Below are 8,161 nucleotides of genomic sequence, written 5' to 3'. Positions count from 1 at the left end.
TTCACACATTGGAACATTTTGTACATGAATTCTTACATTCTTTTCAAGATTGTCATTAGGGTGAATTGTGTTTGGAGTTAGAAAGTTTAAATAGGTATGAAGGTGAGTCTACAAAATATTTTCTTCTCATATTTAGATTAATTTGTTTTAAATTTCATTTTGGTAATAAACCTTATACTACAAATTTAGGGCTAAGGTTTCATTACCTTTGGTCGCTTCCTTGCGTACCAAAATAATAAAATTATGATGAAAACTAATATCGTTATTTTCATAAAATGCATGTTGCAGAAGATTTCAAATATTATTCTTTTAAATGCACTGATAATTTTGTTCAGTTTTAGAGGTTGGAACACTTTGATACACCATTTTAGAAATGTAACAATGGTTCTAATGCTCTTGATTTTACCTATGAAATTATTTCAAACAATGTTAAGTTCTCTATTAATACTCTCTGTGCTGAAATGAATAGTAAGGAATTGAATCGTGATAGTGATGATCATTTAATTAATAGAAAAGTATTTAAACATGTATGCTTAGAAATTTAAGTTTGATTATATCATAATCTATTTGCAGTGTCTAATACATATAATAATTACTCTTTGATTTATAATTCCTCTCACATATAAACTCAAATTTAGGAGATAAGGAAATTATGATAAATTAGAGTAATTATAAATTTACCTTTAGTCCTATTTAGGATTACAAAATAATAAATTATCATTGTATTTATAACTTTGGAAATTTTTGTACATGTGAATCTAGTTCATCTGATGATGCTTGTATTTCTAACATGTCTTATATAGAGGAAGAGAAATGAATCATTTTTAATGAATCACTAGACATTTACAACACTAAGGATTTATCCCATGGTAATGATTATACCAAATCCTCATGTCATTAATCCTAAAGAGTAAATTAAGCACAAGATGAGATATGTCTCAGTACAAAAAAAGTTATAATGATTTTTTATTGTATTACCTCTAAAATTCAAAATGATGTCCATTTTTCAAAGAATGCATCCATTCCCAAATATTATTATAAATTTACAATTAAAGAGCTTGGTGAGATATATGATGTTATTGAAAACCCTTCAGGAGTATGTAATGATACTTACTTCAATCTCAATACTTCAATTTATACATGCTTGAAAGAATTTTCCACGAATGAGATTCCATCTCCTTCTAATGATAATCTAATTTTTGTAAATAAATATATAAATTCAATGATATATTGGTATCATAATTATTAAAGTATTGATAGTACAATTTATAATGGATGGAAGATTACATATTATTTCATCCAATTATTTATTACAAAATTCACGAAAATTTAAAGTATGATAACCAAAGAGTATATCAAGATAATGATTTGGGTACATCCTAATTATGGGTCCCGCCAATACTAGAATTCTTATATGGGCTTTAAACCATTGTCAAAAAATATCCTATACATTTATATTTTACCCTCAACAACTTCTTGTTAACCAAAATAAGTATCATGATATAATAGAAATATGGTTGGATGAATTTTTTCAAGCAAGATTTCATGTAAATAACAATAATGTTATCTTGTTTATGATGAATATAATGTTTAATAACATTTTTTTTTTTATAGTGATTATTTGCAATGTACATATAATTGCATATTTGGAGATACAAGAATGGCTACATTTCCATTATGACTTTACTTAGTCATTGTCAGCTAATATAATATAGTTTTAGGAGTAGATTCATTAGTTTAACTTTTGGTCCTTTTCGTACAATTTTATTATCTCTGTTTCGTAATAATATAGTTATGATCAACCTTATCAATTTTAAGCTAAATATTAACCATCATCGGATTATATTCATGGAATATTCTCCTTACCCTTTTCCTCTCTCTTAGTTACTAATTAAATTTCTCACAACATTATTGACTAAAACATTTTTTTCCCAATCCTACCCCTAACTTTATTATTTGAATTTTAATATAAATTTTACTAGGATTTGGTTTTGAAATGTACAATGCAATTGATCTTTGACAAAAATTATGAAATGTACAATGCAACTGATCTTTGACAAAAATTATGAAGCATGAATAGCTTGAGAGAGTAAAGTGAAATAAAAAAAATTGGTTACAATTCCTTGTTTTTGGAACTCCTTTTAAGTATCAAATAATGAGATTCTCGTGCTTTTGAAATTGATATTATAATTGTACAAATTAAATATAGAGCCCATTTTTTATTCAAAATTGTCTAGTGCCTATTTTTTGTTTGCTAGTTATATTTTTCTTTATTTTTATTTTGTTTCCAATAGGAAATATGTGAAAATCCCATATTTTGGAATTTTTACTTAGAAAATCAAATGAAATTCGTGCTTCAAGAAGAACATGTTTTACTTATGGAAAATAGTTGAAATAACAAACTACAAAATGATAAAGGTTTGGATCTATGATTCAACATACCCTGTTTGAACTCTTCCTTTTACCCTTTATCTTTTGGTATATGGCTTATTAATATTTCAAGATAGGCATATTTATTGCATTTCAATATGACAATTGAGATGTAGATATTTTTGGGCCTAACTCAGTAATTTTCTTTAAAAACTCAATTTATTAGTTGAAATGTTCTTGCCACTTTTTAAAATTCCTTTTCCGACACTTTTCGAGCCTCCTTAATTACTTTTTATTTTTCAAGTGCATATTTAGTAATTACAAGTTTCTCAAATTATTTTGTTTACTCTTATTAGTTTGTTGGAAATTTTGAAAAGAGTTTTAACCGTTGAAAAATTACATTGGAAATTTTGAAAAGAGTTTTAACCGTTGAAAAATTAGAATGATAACATTTGGATTGTGCTTAAATGTCTATCTATAACTAAAGTCATCACTCTTAATTATTATTACAATGTTTTGGAATTATGCATGGGATAAAAAATTTTGTGGAACACCTGTGATACTATGGATTTGTATTTAAAATCCTAGCACTTGATATTTTAGGTATTTCACAAAATGCTTGTTTGAGATCAATCCAATTTGTATTTCACTTTAGGATAATATTTGAGAGTAAGTAATATTCTAAGAAAATACAAAACACTTATGTATCACCTTGCTTCCCAAAAACCCAATTACACATGCAATATATAGGCAAAAATCAATCAAGGTGTGTTAAAACAAAAATGAATTCGAAAGCACTATATATAGAGTGGGAAGTAAAATAAAACACATGAGAGTTATGAACGCTCACTAGCAGTGAAGCCATGCTTGTACGGTCCTAAGACACCTTTTGTCGAGGATATGGATGCTCACAAGAAGTGAGTCAATGCTAAGTAATGGGAGATGAAGAATACACATGAGAAACTATATTACTCATCAAAATTCAAATCCCCGGGTCATGCCTTTAATCAATCATTTGTATATTAAATGTGTTATAAAATTAAATTCATAAATCAACTGAAAGATGTTTTTTATCAATTATATGATGTTTAGTATTCAGTGGGAATATTATTTAAATTCAAAAGCATATGGTGGTACCCATAATTAGGATGTATATTTTTAAATTCATTGTGCTTATCTTTGGCTTTAGATGTGAATGTGTATTTTATGGAAAATTAGACCCAGATAATTGATTCTTCCAATGTGTCATTAATTGTCAAGCATAAACCTCCCTGTTAAAATTTTACATCTCGGGGATGAATTTAAATTTATCCTAGAAGAAATCACATCTTTTAGTTATGTTTGAAGCACCTATAATAAAATTTCATTTCTAACAATTCTAATATGACTTTCCAAAATTAGTAATTCACATCTCAATTTGGAAGTGACTTTCCAAAAGTAGAAAGTCATGTCTAAATGATCAAGGATGATATCAACATATGGAATCCACTTTAAAATCATATCAATCATGATTATACAAGTCAAGAATTAATATTTTTATCCTTACTATTATTATTATTATTATTATACTATTTTTTATAAAATAGTCAAAATTATTCACCTTTAATGGATTAATAAAAACAAATTCTCTCATGGAATAAGTAAATTAAATTGAGAATCTCTTACTTGGAAAATCAAATCTCTCTCTTGGAATAAGATAGTAACTCCACACTTAAGAGAATCTAATTCTCCCTCTCTAATTCAATGTATGGAAAAAGTGTAACTACTACTCATTAAATGCACTTGTAACTCCCTCATTCAATTCAATTTATAATTCTGACTAAATATTCTCTCATGTTTAAGTGTAACTATCTCTCTCGCTAATTCGAATTGTAACTCCTCAAGACAAGTGTTCCTCTCTCTCTGTACTTGGGTTGAGTTACACTTCTCCTCAAGTAACTCCTCCCTCATGGAATTCAAATCTCCTATTATCGGCTCAAGGAATGAATTCATTTTGTAACTCTTCTCCTTTCTCATCTATTTAAGCAAGAGAAAGTGAGAGTTGAGAGTAAAATGTCCATTGTGAATAAGGAGAGCTACTGATGAGTGTGTGGAAGAGAAGTATGACAACAAGCAAAGAGTAAGAGAAAGGGATCAGTTGGAGAAAGTGTGAGGGACAAGATTTGATCAAGAGAAGGAGGAGATATTCAAGCAAAGTGTTATATACCTAGGGGGGATAATATGGGGTACCAAGGGAGGTACCCAAGGTAATAATGTAATAATGAGATGGTCCATAGTAATAAATAAGGTGCTTAACCCATATCATGTAAGGGACCACAAGTAGTTAATAATAATGTAATGGGCCCATGGTTTTAGTTGATGGTATGAGGGAACCATGGTAATGACCCATGGTATTGTATGTATGAGGCCTATATAGAGGCTAGAGACTCCATGTCAAGGAATATAGTGAATGATTATTGTATGAATAGGCATATGGCTTGTGGAGTGTTCTCCTTCCTTAAGGAGTGAATGTATGGTGTTGCCCTACCTTAAGGGTTTGATCAATAAAGAAGCATTTCTATCTATTTTGATCTTGTTATTCTTGGGTCTATTTATATTATCAAGGGGTACCAAGGGAGGTACCCAAGGTAATAATGTAATAATGAGATGGCCCATAGTAATAAATAAGGTGGTTAACCCATATCATGTAAGGGACCACAAGTAGTTAATAATAATGTAATGGGCCCATGGTATTAGTTGATGGTATGAGGGAACCATGGTAATGACCCATGGTATTGTATGTATGAGGCCTATATAGAGGCTAGAGACTCCATGTCAAGGAATATGTGAAGGATTATTGTGTGAACACGCATATGGCTTGTGGAGTGTTCTCCTTCCTTAAGGAGTGAATGTATGGTGTTGCCCTACCTTAAGGGTTTGATCAATAAAGAAGAATTTCTATCTATTTTGATCTTGTTATTCTTGGGTCTATTTATATTATCATATATTTTTGGGTTAGAGCTATAACAAGTGGTATCAGAGCTATAACAAGTGGTATCGGACCACCTTCTTGGGCACAAAAGTGGAGAACTTTTTTTTTTTTTGCAGGATTTCGGGGGCGGCGAGTTGCATATCATATCTGTATGTTTTGGTGCAAGATCTGCAAAATCTAATTGCAGATCTATATTCTTTGTGAAAAAATAGCCGATTTCAAAAAAAAAATCGGTTGAATCAGAGTCCGGATGAAGGAGATATCGTTGATCTAAAAATCAGTGGGGTTGTAGACAATTTTTCAGGGCAGCAAGTTTGCGGCGCAAATCTGGATGCCCTGGTGCACAATCTACAAAATATAATTGTAGATCTGGAATCTTTGTGGAAAGATACCTAATTTCAAAAAACAATCAGTCGAATCGAAGTCTGGATGAGGAAGATATCGCTGATTTAAAATCAGCTCTTCTTTGCAGAAATTTTGGTGACGGCGGGAGAGTTGCAGTGCAGATCTGAAATTTTAGTGTCGGGATCAAGATTTCTATCACTTGGATAGATGCAGAATGATTGTTCCATTTCTGAAAATAGGTCATAATAGGGATTCTGAGCAATATTGACTAAACTGTGACAATTTCAAATTTTCGCCAAGTAAGTGAATTTTTCCAGAACCCTCTTCATGGCGGTTCTATGTTTTACAGGAAAAGATAATGGTCTAACTATTGAAGAATACATAAAAACACACAATTTATTATGGACACATCAGTGGAGAACTTTTGTAGTGTTTAATTTTGAAGATGAGGCAGCCACAGGGTGGGGATTACTTAACCAAAAGAAGTGTTCCAACCTGCCCGATGAAGAATTTGAAAAATTACTTTTAGACAGATGGTCTCATGCCAGAAAATAAGATAAAGAGAAACATGTGGAGCTATTTCCTACTGGTATATCCTTATTGCAGGTTCATGGATTGATTCAAAAAGATAAGATCATTGTTTCTATAAATCCTAGTTGCAAGCATAATTTTATCAATGTTAATTTGGTAAAAAAATTGTAAGTTCCAGAAAAACACATTGAAAACACACAGGTGGATGATGAGGATGTTCTATTGCATAAGGATTTGAAGATTTCTATGGATAAGTATGTGTTGCATGGTGATTTTTATGCTTCAGATATTGATAAAATGGATGTTGTTTTGGGATACCCTTGGATGAAATTAGTTGGTACTATCAATATTAATGTACAAAAGAAATTCCTGAAGCTCTCTTATAAAAAGAAGAAAATTACATTACAGGATATTTCTGTTAATAAACAGGTAGAGTCTAAGGAGACTGAAGTAGAAGATGTTCCAGGGTCTGACATATTAGATGATGAGCAAGTGATGATCGACAGTCAAACACAAACAGAGGCTGAAGAAGAAAATGTTACAGGTGTTGATACATCAGAGGAGGGCTCAGTGGTTGAAGTAATATTGAAAGATAAGACACCACAACAGGCACCACAACATGCACCAGATAACAATCAGGCTCCATTAAGGGGTGAATTAAAGAAAAAGACATCGTGGGTTAAATCTTCAACATATCATCACCCACATCACCCCGCAAGACAACCATCAAGATGGAAACCAAATAGTCACAAGGACAACAACCCCCGTATGACGGATAGCGAGGAGAGAAGATCCACCTACTACACGTCAACACAGAAGAGCTGCCACTGTCAACTTCCATCTCAAGCGAGCGAGGCACCAGTGAGATCGAGGGTTCACCTTTCTCTTGGATGGCTAGATGCACGTGCATGGTACCAGTGGACTACTCTTTTGAGTAGATCTTATTATTTGTGTTCTTCCCATGTTTCGGGGACGAAACATGCTAAGGGGGGTGGAATGTTATATACCTAGGGGGATAATATGGGGTACCAAGGGAGGTACCCAAGGTAATAATTTAATAATGAGATGGTCCATGGTAATAAATAAGGTGGTTAACCCATATCATGTAAGGGACCACAAGTAGTTAATAATAATGTAATGGGCCCATGGTATTAGTTGATGGTATGAGGGAACCATGGTAATGACTCATGGTATTATATGTATGAGGCCTATATAGAGGCTAGAGACTCCATGTCAAGGAATGTGTGAAGGATTATTGTGTCAACATGCATATGGCTTGTGGAGTGTTCTCCTTCCTTAAGGAGTGAATGTATGGTGTTGCCCTACCTTAAGGGTTTGATCAATAAAGAAGCATTTCTATCTATTTTGATCTTGTTATTCTTAGGTCTATATATATTATCATATATTTTTGGGTTAGAGCCTTACTGGAGCCTGATTGTTATCTGGTGCATGTTGTGGTGCCTGCTGTGGTGTCTTATCTTTCAATATTACTTCAACCACTGAGCCCTCCTCTGATGTATCAGCACCTGTAACCTTTTCTTCTTCAGCCTCTATTTGTGTTTGATTGTCGATCATCACTTGCTCATCATCTAATATGTCAAACCCTAGAACATCTTCTGCTTCAGTCTCCTTGGAATCTACCTGTTTATTCATGGAAATATCCTGTAATGTAATTTTCTTCTTTTTATACCAGAGCTTCAGGAATTTCTTCTGTACAATAATATTGATAGTACCCACTAATTCCATCCAAGGGTATCCCAAAACAACATCCATGTTATCCATATCTGAAGCATAAAAATCACCATGCAACACATACTTATCTATAGAAATCTTCAAATCCTTATACAATAGAACATCCTCATCATTCACCTCTGTGTTTTCAATGTGTTTTTCTGGAACTTGCAATTTTTTTACCAAATTAACATTGATAAAATTATGCTTGCA

Source organism: Pinus tabuliformis, chromosome 3_2 (genome assembly GCF_031772625.1).
Source record: "Pinus tabuliformis cultivar Carrire ecotype Pingquan chromosome 3_2, CPIR1, whole genome shotgun sequence".
NCBI lineage: Eukaryota > Viridiplantae > Streptophyta > Pinopsida > Pinales > Pinaceae > Pinus > Pinus tabuliformis.
The sequence above is the reverse complement of the archived record's forward strand: the minus strand, read 5'-3'. Positions refer to the sequence as shown.